The 13,679-nt window shown below is 43.9% G+C and overlaps 10 non-coding genes across 10 annotated transcripts; all 10 read right to left on the bottom strand.

Annotated features, from left to right (window-relative positions):
* Window positions 1-2,880: 2,880 nt before the first annotated feature.
* Window positions 2,881-2,953, bottom strand: TRNAK-UUU (transfer RNA lysine (anticodon UUU)). The gene has a single exon. It is a non-coding gene; the product is annotated as a tRNA-Lys (tRNA).
* A 1,771-nt stretch (window positions 2,954-4,724) lies between these two features.
* On the bottom strand, window positions 4,725-4,797 carry TRNAK-UUU (transfer RNA lysine (anticodon UUU)). The gene has a single exon. It is a non-coding gene; the product is annotated as a tRNA-Lys (tRNA).
* An 849-nt stretch (window positions 4,798-5,646) lies between these two features.
* TRNAK-UUU (transfer RNA lysine (anticodon UUU)) lies at window positions 5,647-5,719 on the bottom strand. Its single transcript has one exon. It is a non-coding gene; the product is annotated as a tRNA-Lys (tRNA).
* An 849-nt stretch (window positions 5,720-6,568) lies between these two features.
* On the bottom strand, window positions 6,569-6,641 carry TRNAK-UUU (transfer RNA lysine (anticodon UUU)). Its single transcript has one exon. It is a non-coding gene; the product is annotated as a tRNA-Lys (tRNA).
* Window positions 6,642-7,490: 849 nt separating this feature from the next.
* TRNAK-UUU (transfer RNA lysine (anticodon UUU)) lies at window positions 7,491-7,563 on the bottom strand. The gene has a single exon. It is a non-coding gene; the product is annotated as a tRNA-Lys (tRNA).
* An 849-nt stretch (window positions 7,564-8,412) lies between these two features.
* On the bottom strand, window positions 8,413-8,485 carry TRNAK-UUU (transfer RNA lysine (anticodon UUU)). The gene has a single exon. It is a non-coding gene; the product is annotated as a tRNA-Lys (tRNA).
* Window positions 8,486-9,334: 849 nt separating this feature from the next.
* Window positions 9,335-9,407, bottom strand: TRNAK-UUU (transfer RNA lysine (anticodon UUU)). Its single transcript has one exon. It is a non-coding gene; the product is annotated as a tRNA-Lys (tRNA).
* Window positions 9,408-10,256: 849 nt separating this feature from the next.
* TRNAK-UUU (transfer RNA lysine (anticodon UUU)) lies at window positions 10,257-10,329 on the bottom strand. Its single transcript has one exon. It is a non-coding gene; the product is annotated as a tRNA-Lys (tRNA).
* An 849-nt stretch (window positions 10,330-11,178) lies between these two features.
* TRNAK-UUU (transfer RNA lysine (anticodon UUU)) lies at window positions 11,179-11,251 on the bottom strand. Its single transcript has one exon. It is a non-coding gene; the product is annotated as a tRNA-Lys (tRNA).
* Window positions 11,252-12,100: 849 nt separating this feature from the next.
* TRNAK-UUU (transfer RNA lysine (anticodon UUU)) lies at window positions 12,101-12,173 on the bottom strand. The gene has a single exon. It is a non-coding gene; the product is annotated as a tRNA-Lys (tRNA).
* Between the last annotated feature and the right edge of the window lie 1,506 nt (window positions 12,174-13,679).

Below are 13,679 nucleotides of genomic sequence, written 5' to 3'. Positions count from 1 at the left end.
TTTGAATTGTCACTTTTCAGTGGAGAAGAATGGCTTAACCTGCAACAAACGCTTAAGTGCCGACAGAATTGCAGGTAGCCCCTCTTAACATTGGTGATCTAAAAATCATGGGAGCGCCTGAACAGGGACTTGAACCCTGGACCCTCAGATTAAAAGTCTGATGCTCTACCGACTGAGCTATCCGGGTTCTTGGAGCGTCGCTCTGCTGGCGCTCCATGCGTGCCTGGTAACATGGTCCAATTGAAAAGCTACTTTCGGCTGATTGAAAACGTAGCACTGCCTGTCAACCAGAAAACTACTGTGCGCTGCACTGCTCACCTGCTTGTAAATTGAATCTCTTCTCCTGGCTTACACACAAATTGCTGCAAATCATTGTCAGTTTCAACACCTTCACCCCTTGCTTGAGTGCTGACAAGCTGTTTCAAGGTATCCGGGAGGTCTCCTTCCTCTTTGCGTATGATGCTGACTTCACATCCATTTCAAGGAGACAATTGACTTTGCATTTTCTCAAAGCACGTTTCTAGATCAGAAAGACACTGAATCTGTCTGGAACAAGTAGATCCCAGTGCTTGAGCAGACAGGAATGTTTGACAATGGGAAAAATAAAGGTAGGTGTGGCAAGTGAGGCGTTTGGAATGTGGGTGCTGAGAGAAAATCTAAGCGCGCATGACTCAAACGGTAGACCCGAAACCCTTCTATTTGCCACAAGGAAGTTGGCGACGTTGAAAATGGACTTCAACACTAAAGTAAGAATTCAAGTTGAATTTCAAACTTGCGGTCAAATTAGCCAAACTGGAAATATTTTCTACAAATGTTCTCTAAGTAACCTATGTTTTCCATTCAGCTACTCTTGCCTTAAATTTAAAATGTATTTGGTGAACCAGAAAATTTTTTAAGCTTAGACCATGTCTTCTCCCCTTGCTTTGAATTGTCACTTTTCAGTGGAGAAGAATGGCTTAACCTGCAACAAACACTTAAGTGCCGACAGAATTGCAGGTAGCCCCTCTTAACATTGGTGATCTAAAAATTGTGGGAGCGCCCGAACAGGGACTTGAACCCTGGACCCTCAAATTAAAAGTCTGATGCTCTACCGACTGAGCTATCCGGGCTCTTGGAGCGTCGCTCTGCTGGCGCTCCATGCGTGCCTGGTAACATGGTCCAATTGAAAAGCTACTTTCGGCTGATTGAAAACGTAGCACTGCCTGTCAACCAGAAAACTACTGTGCGCTGCACTGCTCACCTGCTTGTAAATTGAATCTCTTCTCCTGGCTTACACACAAATTGCTGCAAATCATTGTCAGTTTCAACACCTTCACCCCTTGCTTGAGTGCTGACAAGCTGTTTCAAGGTATCCGGGAGGTCTCCTTCCTCTTTACGTATGATGCTGACTTCACATCCATTTCAAGGAGACAATTGACTTTGCATTTTCTCAAAGCACGTTTCTAGATCAGAAAGACACTGAATCCGTCTGGAACAAGTAGATCCCAGTGCTTGAGCAGACAGGAATGTTTGACAATGGGAAAAATAAAGGTAGGTGTGGCAAGTGAGGCGTTTGGAATGTGGGTGCTGAGAGAAAATCTAAGCGCGCATGACTCAAACGGTAGACCCGAAACCCTTCTATTTGCCACAAGGAAGTTGGCGACGTTGAAAATGGACTTCAACACTAAAGTAAGAATTCAAGTTGAATTTCAAACTTGCGGTCAAATTAGCCAAACTGGAAATATTTTCTACAAATGTTCTCTAAGTAACCTATGTTTTCCATTCAGCTACTCTTGCCTTAAATTTAAAATGTATTTGGTGAACCAGAAATTTTTTTAAGCTTAGACCATGTCTTCTCCCCTTGCTTTGAATTGTCACTTTTCAGTGGAGAAGAATGGCTTAACCTGCAACAAACACTTAAGTGCCGACAGAATTGCAGGTAGCCCCTCTTAACATTGGTGATCTAAAAATCGTGGGAGCACCCGAACAGGGACTTGAACCCTGGACCCTCAGATTAAAAGTCTGAAGCTCTACCGACTGAGCTATCCAGGCTCTTGGAGCGTCGCTCTGCTGGCGCTCCGTGCGTGCCTGGTAACATGGTCCAATTGAAAAGCTACTTTCGGCTGATTGAAAACGTAGCACTGCCTGTCAACCAGAAAACTACTGTGCGCTGCACTGCTCACCTGCTTGTAAATTGAATCTCTTCTCCTGGCTTACACACAAATTGCTGCAAATCATTGTCAGTTTCAACACCTTCACCCCTTGCTTGAGTGCTGACAAGCTGTTTCAAGGTATCCGGGAGGTCTCCTTCCTCTTTGCGTATGATGCTGACTTCACATCCATTTCAAGGAGATAATTGACTTTGCATTTTCTCAAAGCACGTTTCTAGATCAGAAAGACACTGAATCTGTCTGGAACAAGTAGATCCCAGTGCTTGAGCAGACAGGAATGTTTGACAGTGGAAAAAATAAAGGTAGGCGTGGCAAGTGAGGCGTTTGGAATGTGGGTGCTGAGAGAAAATCTAAGAGCGCATGACTCAAACGGTAGACCCGAAACCCTTCTATTTGCCACAAGGAAGTTGGCGACGTTGAAAATGGACTTCAACACTAAAGTAAAAATTCAAGGTGAATTTCAAACTTGCGGTCAAATTAGCCAAACTGGAAATATTTTCTACAAATGTTCTCTAAGTAACATATGTTTTCCATTCAGCTACTCTTGCCTTAAATTTAAAATGTATTTGGTGAACCAGAAAATGTTTTAAGCTTAGACCATGTCTTCTCCCCTTGCTTTGAATTGTCACTTTTCAGTGGAGAAGAATGGCTTAACCTGCAACAAACACTTAAGTGCCGACAGAATTGCAGGTAGCCCCTCTTAACATTGGTGATCTAAAAATCGTGGGAGCGCCCGAACAGGGACTTGAACCCTGGACCCTCAGATTAAAAGTCTGATGCTCTACCGACTGAGCTATCCGGGCTCTTGGAGCGTCGCTCTGCTGGCGCTCCGTGCGTGCCTGGTAACATGGTCCAATTGAAAAGCTACTTTCGGCTGATTGAAAACGTAGCACTGCCTGTCAACCAGAAAACTACTGTGCGCTGCACTGCTCACCTGCTTGTAAATTGAATCTCTTCTCCTGGCTTACACACAAATTGCTGCAAATCATTGTCAGTTTCAACACCTTCACCCCTTGCTTGAGTGCTGACAAGCTGTTTCAAGGTATCCGGGAGGTCTCCTTCCTCTTTGCGTATGATGCTGACTTCACATCCATTTCAAGGAGATAATTGACTTTGCATTTTCTCAAAGCACGTTTCTAGATCAGAAAGACACTGAATCTGTCTGGAACAAGTAGATCCCAGTGCTTGAGCAGACAGGAATGTTTGACAGTGGAAAAAATAAAGGTAGGCGTGACAAGTGAGGCGTTTGGAATGTGGGTGCTGAGAGAAAATCTAAGAGCGCATGACTCAAACGGTAGACCCGAAACCCTTCTATTTGCCACAAGGAAGTTGGCGACGTTGAAAATGGACTTCAACACTAAAGTAAAAATTCAAGGTGAATTTCAAACTTGCGGTCAAATTAGCCAAACTGGAAATATTTTCTACAAATGTTCTCTAAGTAACATATGTTTTCCATTCAGCTACTCTTGCCTTAAATTTAAAATGTATTTGGTGAACCAGAAATTTTTTTAAGCTTAGACCATGTCTTCTCCCCTTGCTTTGAATTGTCACTTTTCAGTGGAGAAGAATGGCTTAACCTGCAACAAACACTTAAGTGCCGACAGAATTGCAGGTAGCCCCTCTTAACATTGGTGATCTAAAAATCGTGGGAGCACCCGAACAGGGACTTGAACCCTGGACCCTCAGATTAAAAGTCTGAAGCTCTACCGACTGAGCTATCCAGGCTCTTGGAGCGTCGCTCTGCTGGCGCTCCGTGCGTGCCTGGTAACATGGTCCAATTGAAAAGCTACTTTCGGCTGATTGAAAACGTAGCACTGCCTGTCAACCAGAAAACTACTGTGCGCTGCACTGCTCACCTGCTTGTAAATTGAATCTCTTCTCCTGGCTTACACACAAATTGCTGCAAATCATTGTCAGTTTCAACACCTTCACCCCTTGCTTGAGTGCTGACAAGCTGTTTCAAGGTATCCGGGAGGTCTCCTTCCTCTTTGCGTATGATGCTGACTTCACATCCATTTCAAGGAGATAATTGACTTTGCATTTTCTCAAAGCACGTTTCTAGATCAGAAAGACACTGAATCTGTCTGGAACAAGTAGATCCCAGTGCTTGAGCAGACAGGAATGTTTGACAGTGGAAAAAATAAAGGTAGGCGTGGCAAGTGAGGCGTTTGGAATGTGGGTGCTGAGAGAAAATCTAAGAGCGCATGACTCAAACGGTAGACCCGAAACCCTTCTATTTGCCACAAGGAAGTTGGCGACGTTGAAAATGGACTTCAACACTAAAGTAAAAATTCAAGGTGAATTTCAAACTTGCGGTCAAATTAGCCAAACTGGAAATATTTTCTACAAATGTTCTCTAAGTAACATATGTTTTCCATTCAGCTACTCTTGCCTTAAATTTAAAATGTATTTGGTGAACCAGAAAATGTTTTAAGCTTAGACCATGTCTTCTCCCCTTGCTTTGAATTGTCACTTTTCAGTGGAGAAGAATGGCTTAACCTGCAACAAACACTTAAGTGCCGACAGAATTGCAGGTAGCCCCTCTTAACATTGGTGATCTAAAAATCGTGGGAGCGCCCGAACAGGGACTTGAACCCTGGACCCTCAGATTAAAAGTCTGATGCTCTACCGACTGAGCTATCCGGGCTCTTGGAGCGTCGCTCTGCTGGCGCTCCGTGCGTGCCTGGTAACATGGTCCAATTGAAAAGCTACTTTCGGCTGATTGAAAACGTAGCACTGCCTGTCAACCAGAAAACTACTGTGCGCTGCACTGCTCACCTGCTTGTAAATTGAATCTCTTCTCCTGGCTTACACACAAATTGCTGCAAATCATTGTCAGTTTCAACACCTTCACCCCTTGCTTGAGTGCTGACAAGCTGTTTCAAGGTATCCGGGAGGTCTCCTTCCTCTTTGCGTATGATGCTGACTTCACATCCATTTCAAGGAGATAATTGACTTTGCATTTTCTCAAAGCACGTTTCTAGATCAGAAAGACACTGAATCTGTCTGGAACAAGTAGATCCCAGTGCTTGAGCAGACAGGAATGTTTGACAGTGGAAAAAATAAAGGTAGGCGTGACAAGTGAGGCGTTTGGAATGTGGGTGCTGAGAGAAAATCTAAGAGCGCATGACTCAAACGGTAGACCCGAAACCCTTCTATTTGCCACAAGGAAGTTGGCGACGTTGAAAATGGACTTCAACACTAAAGTAAAAATTCAAGGTGAATTTCAAACTTGCGGTCAAATTAGCCAAACTGGAAATATTTTCTACAAATGTTCTCTAAGTAACATATGTTTTCCATTCAGCTACTCTTGCCTTAAATTTAAAATGTATTTGGTGAACCAGAACATTTTTTAAGCTTAGACCATGTCTTTTCCCCTTGCTTTGAATTGTCACTTTTCAGTGGAGAAGAATGGCTTAACCTGCAACAAACGCTTAAGTGCCGACAGAATTGCAGGTAGCCCCTGTTAACATTGGTGATCTAAAAATCATGGGAGCGCCCAAACAGGGACTTGAACCCTGGACCCTCAGATTAAAAGTCTGATGCTCTACCGACTGAGCTATCCGGGCTCTTGGAGCGTCGCTCTGCTGGCGCTCCGTGCGTGCCTGGTAACATGGTCCAATTGAAAAGCTACTTTCGGCTGATTGAAAACGTAGCACTGCCTGTCAACCAGAAAACTACTGTGCGCTGCACTGCTCACCTGCTTGTAAATTGAATCTCTTCTCCTGGCTTACACACAAATTGCTGCAAATCATTGTCAGTTTCAACACCTTCACCCCTTGCTTGAGTGCTGACAAGCTGTTTCAAGGTATCCGGGAGGTCTCCTTCCTCTTTGCGTATGATGCTGACTTCACATCCATTTCAAGGAGATAATTGACTTTGCATTTTCTCAAAGCACGTTTCTAGATCAGAAAGACACTGAATCTGTCTGGAACAAGTAGATCCCAGTGCTTGAGCAGACAGGAATGTTTGACAGTGGAAAAAATAAAGGTAGGCGTGGCAAGTGAGGCGTTTGGAATGTGGGTGCTGAGAGAAAATCTAAGAGCGCATGACTCAAACGGTAGACCCGAAACCCTTCTATTTGCCACAAGGAAGTTGGCGACGTTGAAAATGGACTTCAACACTAAAGTAAAAATTCAAGGTGAATTTCAAACTTGCGGTCAAATTAGCCAAACTGGAAATATTTTCTACAAATGTTCTCTAAGTAACATATGTTTTCCATTCAGCTACTCTTGCCTTAAATTTAAAATGTATTTGGTGAACCAGAAAATGTTTTAAGCTTAGACCATGTCTTCTCCCCTTGCTTTGAATTGTCACTTTTCAGTGGAGAAGAATGGCTTAACCTGCAACAAACACTTAAGTGCCGACAGAATTGCAGGTAGCCCCTCTTAACATTGGTGATCTAAAAATCGTGGGAGCGCCCGAACAGGGACTTGAACCCTGGACCCTCAGATTAAAAGTCTGATGCTCTACCGACTGAGCTATCCGGGCTCTTGGAGCGTCGCTCTGCTGGCGCTCCGTGCGTGCCTGGTAACATGGTCCAATTGAAAAGCTACTTTCGGCTGATTGAAAACGTAGCACTGCCTGTCAACCAGAAAACTACTGTGCGCTGCACTGCTCACCTGCTTGTAAATTGAATCTCTTCTCCTGGCTTACACACAAATTGCTGCAAATCATTGTCAGTTTCAACACCTTCACCCCTTGCTTGAGTGCTGACAAGCTGTTTCAAGGTATCCGGGAGGTCTCCTTCCTCTTTGCGTATGATGCTGACTTCACATCCATTTCAAGGAGATAATTGACTTTGCATTTTCTCAAAGCACGTTTCTAGATCAGAAAGACACTGAATCTGTCTGGAACAAGTAGATCCCAGTGCTTGAGCAGACAGGAATGTTTGACAGTGGAAAAAATAAAGGTAGGCGTGGCAAGTGAGGCGTTTGGAATGTGGGTGCTGAGAGAAAATCTAAGAGCGCATGACTCAAACGGTAGACCCGAAACCCTTCTATTTGCCACAAGGAAGTTGGCGACGTTGAAAATGGACTTCAACACTAAAGTAAAAATTCAAGGTGAATTTCAAACTTGCGGTCAAATTAGCCAAACTGGAAATATTTTCTACAAATGTTCTCTAAGTAACATATGTTTTCCATTCAGCTACTCTTGCCTTAAATTTAAAATGTATTTGGTGAACCAGAAAATGTTTTAAGCTTAGACCATGTCTTCTCCCCTTGCTTTGAATTGTCACTTTTCAGTGGAGAAGAATGGCTTAACCTGCAACAAACACTTAAGTGCCGACAGAATTGCAGGTAGCCCCTCTTAACATTGGTGATCTAAAAATCGTGGGAGCGCCCGAACAGGGACTTGAACCCTGGACCCTCAGATTAAAAGTCTGATGCTCTACCGACTGAGCTATCCGGGCTCTTGGAGCGTCGCTCTGCTGGCGCTCCGTGCGTGCCTGGTAACATGGTCCAATTGAAAAGCTACTTTCGGCTGATTGAAAACGTAGCACTGCCTGTCAACCAGAAAACTACTGTGCGCTGCACTGCTCACCTGCTTGTAAATTGAATCTCTTCTCCTGGCTTACACACAAATTGCTGCAAATCATTGTCAGTTTCAACACCTTCACCCCTTGCTTGAGTGCTGACAAGCTGTTTCAAGGTATCCGGGAGGTCTCCTTCCTCTTTGCGTATGATGCTGACTTCACATCCATTTCAAGGAGATAATTGACTTTGCATTTTCTCAAAGCACGTTTCTAGATCAGAAAGACACTGAATCTGTCTGGAACAAGTAGATCCCAGTGCTTGAGCAGACAGGAATGTTTGACAGTGGAAAAAATAAAGGTAGGCGTGGCAAGTGAGGCGTTTGGAATGTGGGTGCTGAGAGAAAATCTAAGAGCGCATGACTCAAACGGTAGACCCGAAACCCTTCTATTTGCCACAAGGAAGTTGGCGACGTTGAAAATGGACTTCAACACTAAAGTAAAAATTCAAGGTGAATTTCAAACTTGCGGTCAAATTAGCCAAACTGGAAATATTTTCTACAAATGTTCTCTAAGTAACATATGTTTTCCATTCAGCTACTCTTGCCTTAAATTTAAAATGTATTTGGTGAACCAGAAAATGTTTTAAGCTTAGACCATGTCTTCTCCCCTTGCTTTGAATTGTCACTTTTCAGTGGAGAAGAATGGCTTAACCTGCAACAAACACTTAAGTGCCGACAGAATTGCAGGTAGCCCCTCTTAACATTGGTGATCTAAAAATCGTGGGAGCGCCCGAACAGGGACTTGAACCCTGGACCCTCAGATTAAAAGTCTGATGCTCTACCGACTGAGCTATCCGGGCTCTTGGAGCGTCGCTCTGCTGGCGCTCCGTGCGTGCCTGGTAACATGGTCCAATTGAAAAGCTACTTTCGGCTGATTGAAAACGTAGCACTGCCTGTCAACCAGAAAACTACTGTGCGCTGCACTGCTCACCTGCTTGTAAATTGAATCTCTTCTCCTGGCTTACACACAAATTGCTGCAAATCATTGTCAGTTTCAACACCTTCACCCCTTGCTTGAGTGCTGACAAGCTGTTTCAAGGTATCCGGGAGGTCTCCTTCCTCTTTGCGTATGATGCTGACTTCACATCCATTTCAAGGAGATAATTGACTTTGCATTTTCTCAAAGCACGTTTCTAGATCAGAAAGACACTGAATCTGTCTGGAACAAGTAGATCCCAGTGCTTGAGCAGACAGGAATGTTTGACAGTGGAAAAAATAAAGGTAGGCGTGACAAGTGAGGCGTTTGGAATGTGGGTGCTGAGAGAAAATCTAAGAGCGCATGACTCAAACGGTAGACCCGAAACCCTTCTATTTGCCACAAGGAAGTTGGCGACGTTGAAAATGGACTTCAACACTAAAGTAAAAATTCAAGGTGAATTTCAAACTTGCGGTCAAATTAGCCAAACTGGAAATATTTTCTACAAATGTTCTCTAAGTAACATATGTTTTCCATTCAGCTACTCTTGCCTTAAATTTAAAATGTATTTGGTGAACCAGAACATTTTTTAAGCTTAGACCATGTCTTTTCCCCTTGCTTTGAATTGTCACTTTTCAGTGGAGAAGAATGGCTTAACCTGCAACAAACGCTTAAGTGCCGACAGAATTGCAGGTAGCCCCTGTTAACATTGGTGATCTAAAAATCATGGGAGCGCCCAAACAGGGACTTGAACCCTGGACCCTCAGATTAAAAGTCTGATGCTCTACCGACTGAGCTATCCGGGCTCTTGGAGCGTCGCTCTGCTGGCGCTCCGTGCGTGCCTGGTAACATGGTCCAATTGAAAAGCTACTTTCGGCTGATTGAAAACGTAGCACTGCCTGTCAACCAGAAAACTACTGTGAGCTGCACTGCTCACCTGCTTGTAAATTGAATCTCTTCTCCTGGCTTACACACAAATTGCTGCAAATCATTGTCAGTTTCAACACCTTCACCCCTTGCTTGAGTGCTGACAAGCTGTTTCAAGGTATCCGGGAGGTCTCCTTCCTCTTTGCGTATGATGCTGACTTCACATCCATTTCAAGGAGACAATTGACTTTGCATTTTCTCAAAGCACGTTTCTAGATCAGAAAGACACTGAATCTGTCTGGAACAAGTAGATCCCAGTGCTTGAGCAGACAGGAATGTTTGACAGTGGAAAAAATAAAGGTAGGCGTGGCAAGTGAGGCGTTTGGAATGTGGGTGCTGAGAGAAAATCTAAGAGCGCATGACTCAAACGGTAGACCCGAAACCCTTCTATTTGCCACAAGGAAGTTGGCGACGTTGAAAATGGACTTCAACACTAAAGTAAAAATTCAAGGTGAATTTCAAACTTGCGGTCAAATTAGCCAAACTGGAAATATTTTCTACAAATGTTCTCTAAGTAACATATGTTTTCCATTCAGCTACTCTTGCCTTAAATTTAAAATTTATTTGGTGAACCAGAAAATGTTTTAAGCTTAGACCATGTCTTCTCCCCTTGCTTTGAATTGTCACTTTTCAGTGGAGAAGAATGGCTTAACCTGCAACAAACACTTAAGTGCCGACAGAATTGCAGGTAGCCCCTCTTAACATTGGTGATCTAAAAATCGTGGGAGCGCCCGAACAGGGACTTGAACCCTGGACCCTCAGATTAAAAGTCTGATGCTCTACCGACTGAGCTATCCGGGCTCTTGGAGCGTCGCTCTGCTGGCGCTCCGTGCGTGCCTGGTAACATGGTCCAATTGAAAAGCTACTTTCGGCTGATTGAAAACGTAGCACTGCCTGTCAACCAGAAAACTACTGTGCGCTGCACTGCTCACCTGCTTGTAAATTGAATCTCTTCTCCTGGCTTACACACAAATTGCTGCAAATCATTGTCACTTTCAACACCTTCACCCCTTGCTTGAGTGCTGACAAGCTGTTTCAAGGTATCCGGGAGGTCTCCTTCCTCTTTGCGTATGATGCTGACTTCACATCCATTTCAAGGAGATAATTGACTTTGCATTTTCTCAAAGCACGTTTCTAGATCAGAAAGACACTGAATCTGTCTGGAACAAGTAGATCCCAGTGCTTGAGCAGACAGGAATGTTTGACAGTGGAAAAAATAAAGGTAGGCGTGGCAAGTGAGGCGTTTGGAATGTGGGTGCTGAGAGAAAATCTAAGAGCGCATGACTCAAACGGTAGACCCGAAACCCTTCTATTTGCCACAAGGAAGTTGGCGACGTTGAAAATGGACTTCAACACTAAAGTAAAAATTCAAGGTGAATTTCAAACTTGCGGTCAAATTAGCCAAACTGGAAATATTTTCTACAAATGTTCTCTAAGTAACATATGTTTTCCATTCAGCTACTCTTGCCTTACATTTAAAATGTATTTGGTGAACCAGAACATTTTTTAAGCTTAGACCATGTCTTTTCCCCTTGCTTTGAATTGTCACTTTTCAGTGGAGAAGAATGGCTTAACCTGCAACAAACGCTTAAGTGCCGACAGAATTGCAGGTAGCCCCTGTTAACATTGGTGATCTAAAAATCATGGGAGCGCCCAAACAGGGATTTGAACCCTGGACCCTCAGATTAAAAGTCTGATGCTCTACCGACTGAGCTATCCGGGCTCTTGGAGCGTCGCTCTGCTGGCGCTCCGTGCGTGCCTGGTAACATGGTCCAATTGAAAAGCTACTTTCGGCTGATTGAAAACGTAGCACTGCCTGTCAACCAGAAAACTACTGTGAGCTGCACTGCTCACCTGCTTGTAAATTGAATCTCTTCTCCTGGCTTACACACAAATTGCTGCAAATCATTGTCAGTTTCAACACCTTCACCCCTTGCTTGAGTGCTGACAAGCTGTTTCAAGGTATCCGGGAGGTCTCCTTCCTCTTTGCGTATGATGCTGACTTCACATCCATTTCAAGGAGATAATTGACTTTGCATTTTCTCAAAGCACGTTTCTAGATCAGAAAGACACTGAATCTGTCTGGAACAAGTAGATCCCAGTGCTTGAGCAGACAGGAATGTTTGACAGTGGGAAAAATAAAGGTAGGCGTGGCAAGTGAGGCGTTTGGAATGTGGGTGCTGAGAGAAAATCTAAGAGCGCATGACTCAAACGGTAGACCCGAAACCCTTCTATTTGCCACAAGGAAATTGGCGACGTTGAAAATGGACTTCAACACTAAAGTAAAAATTCAAGGTGAATTTCAAACTTGCGGTCAAATTAGCCAAACTGGAAATATTTTCTACAAATGTTCTCTAAGTAACATATGTTTTCCATTCAGCTACTCTTGCCTTAAATTTAAAATGTATTTGGTGAACCAGAACATTTTTTATGCTTAGACCATGTCTTTTCCCCTTGCTTTGAATTGTCACTTTTCAGTGGAGAAGAAAGGCTTAACCTGCAACAAACGCTTAAGTGCCGACAGAATTGCAGGTAGCACCTCTTAACATTGGTGATCTAAAAATCATGGGAGCGCCCGAACAGGGACTTGAACCCTGGGCCCTCAGATTAAAAGTCTGATGCTCTACCGACTGAGCTATCCGGGCTCTTGGAGCATCGCTCTGCTGGCGCTCCATGCGTGCCTGGTAACATGGTCCAATTGAAAAGCTACTTCCGGCTGATTGAAAACGTAGCACTGCCTGTCAACCAGAAAACTACTGTGCGCTGCACTGCTCACCTGCTTGTAAATTGAATCTCTTCTCCTGGCTTACACACAAATTGCTGCAAATCATTGTCAGTTTCAACACCTTCACCCCTTGCTTGAGTGCTGACAAGCTGTTTCAAGGTATCCGGGAGGTCTCCTTCCTCTTTACGTATGATGCTGACTTCACATCCATTTCAAGGAGACAATTGACTTTGCATTTTCTCAAAGCACGTTTCTAGATAAGAAAGACACTGAATCCGTCTGGAACAAGTAGATCCCAGTGCTTGAGCAGACAGGAATGTTTGACAATGGGAAAAATAAAGGTAGGTGTGGCAAGTGAGGCGTTTGGAATGTGGGTGCTGAGAGAAAATCTAAGCGCGCATGACTCAAACGGTAGACCCGAAACCCTTCTATTTGCCACAAGGAAGTTGGCGACGTTGAAAATGGACTTCAACACTAAAGTAAGAATTCAAGTTGAATTTCAAACTTGCGGTCAAATTAGCCAAACTGGAAATATTTTCTACAAATGTTCTCTAAGTAACCTATGTTTTCCATTCAGCTACTCTTGCCTTAAATTTAAAATGTATTTGGTGAACCAGAAAATTTTTTAAGCTTAGACCATGTCTTCTCCCCTTGCTTTGAATTGTCACTTTTCAGTGGAGAAGAATGGCTTAACCTGCAACAAACACTTAAGTGCCGACAGAATTGCAGGTAGCCCCTCTTAACATTGGTGATCTAAAAATCGTGGGAGCACCCGAACAGGGACTTGAACCCTGGACCCTCAGATTAAAAGTCTGATGCTCTACCGACTGAGCTATCCAGGCTCTTGGAGCGTCGCTCTGCTGGCGCTTCGTGCGTGCCTGGTAACATGGTCTAATTGAAAAGCTACTTTCGGCTGATTGAAAACGTAGCACTGCCTGTCAACCAGAAAACTACTGTGCGCTGCACTGCTCACCTGCTTGTAAATTGAATCTCTTCTCCTGGCTTACACACAAATTGCTGCAAATCATTGTCAGTTTCAACACCTTCACCTTGAGTGCTGACAAGCTGTTTCAAGGTATCCGGGAGGTCTCCTTCCTCTTTGCGTATGATGCTGACTTCACATCCATTTCAAGGAGACAATTGACTTTGCATTTTCTCAAAGCACGTTTCTAGATCAGAAAGACACTGAATCTGTCTGGAACAAGTAGATCCCAGCGCTTGAGCAGACAGGAATGTTTGACAGTGGGAAAAATAAAGGTAGGCGTGGCAAGTGAGGCGTTTGGAATGTGGGTGCTGAGAGAAAATCTAAGCGCGCATGACTCAAACGGTAGACCCGAAACCCTTCTATTTGCCACAAGGAAGTTGGCGACGTTGAAAATGGACTTCAACACTAAAGTAAGAATTCAAGTTGAATTTCAAACTTGCG

The sequence above is a fragment of the Pelobates fuscus genome, chromosome 9, assembly GCF_036172605.1.
Source record: "Pelobates fuscus isolate aPelFus1 chromosome 9, aPelFus1.pri, whole genome shotgun sequence".
Taxonomy (NCBI): Eukaryota; Metazoa; Chordata; class Amphibia; order Anura; family Pelobatidae; genus Pelobates; species Pelobates fuscus.
Note: the sequence above shows the minus strand (reverse complement) of the source record. Positions and strands in the feature narration are given on the sequence as shown.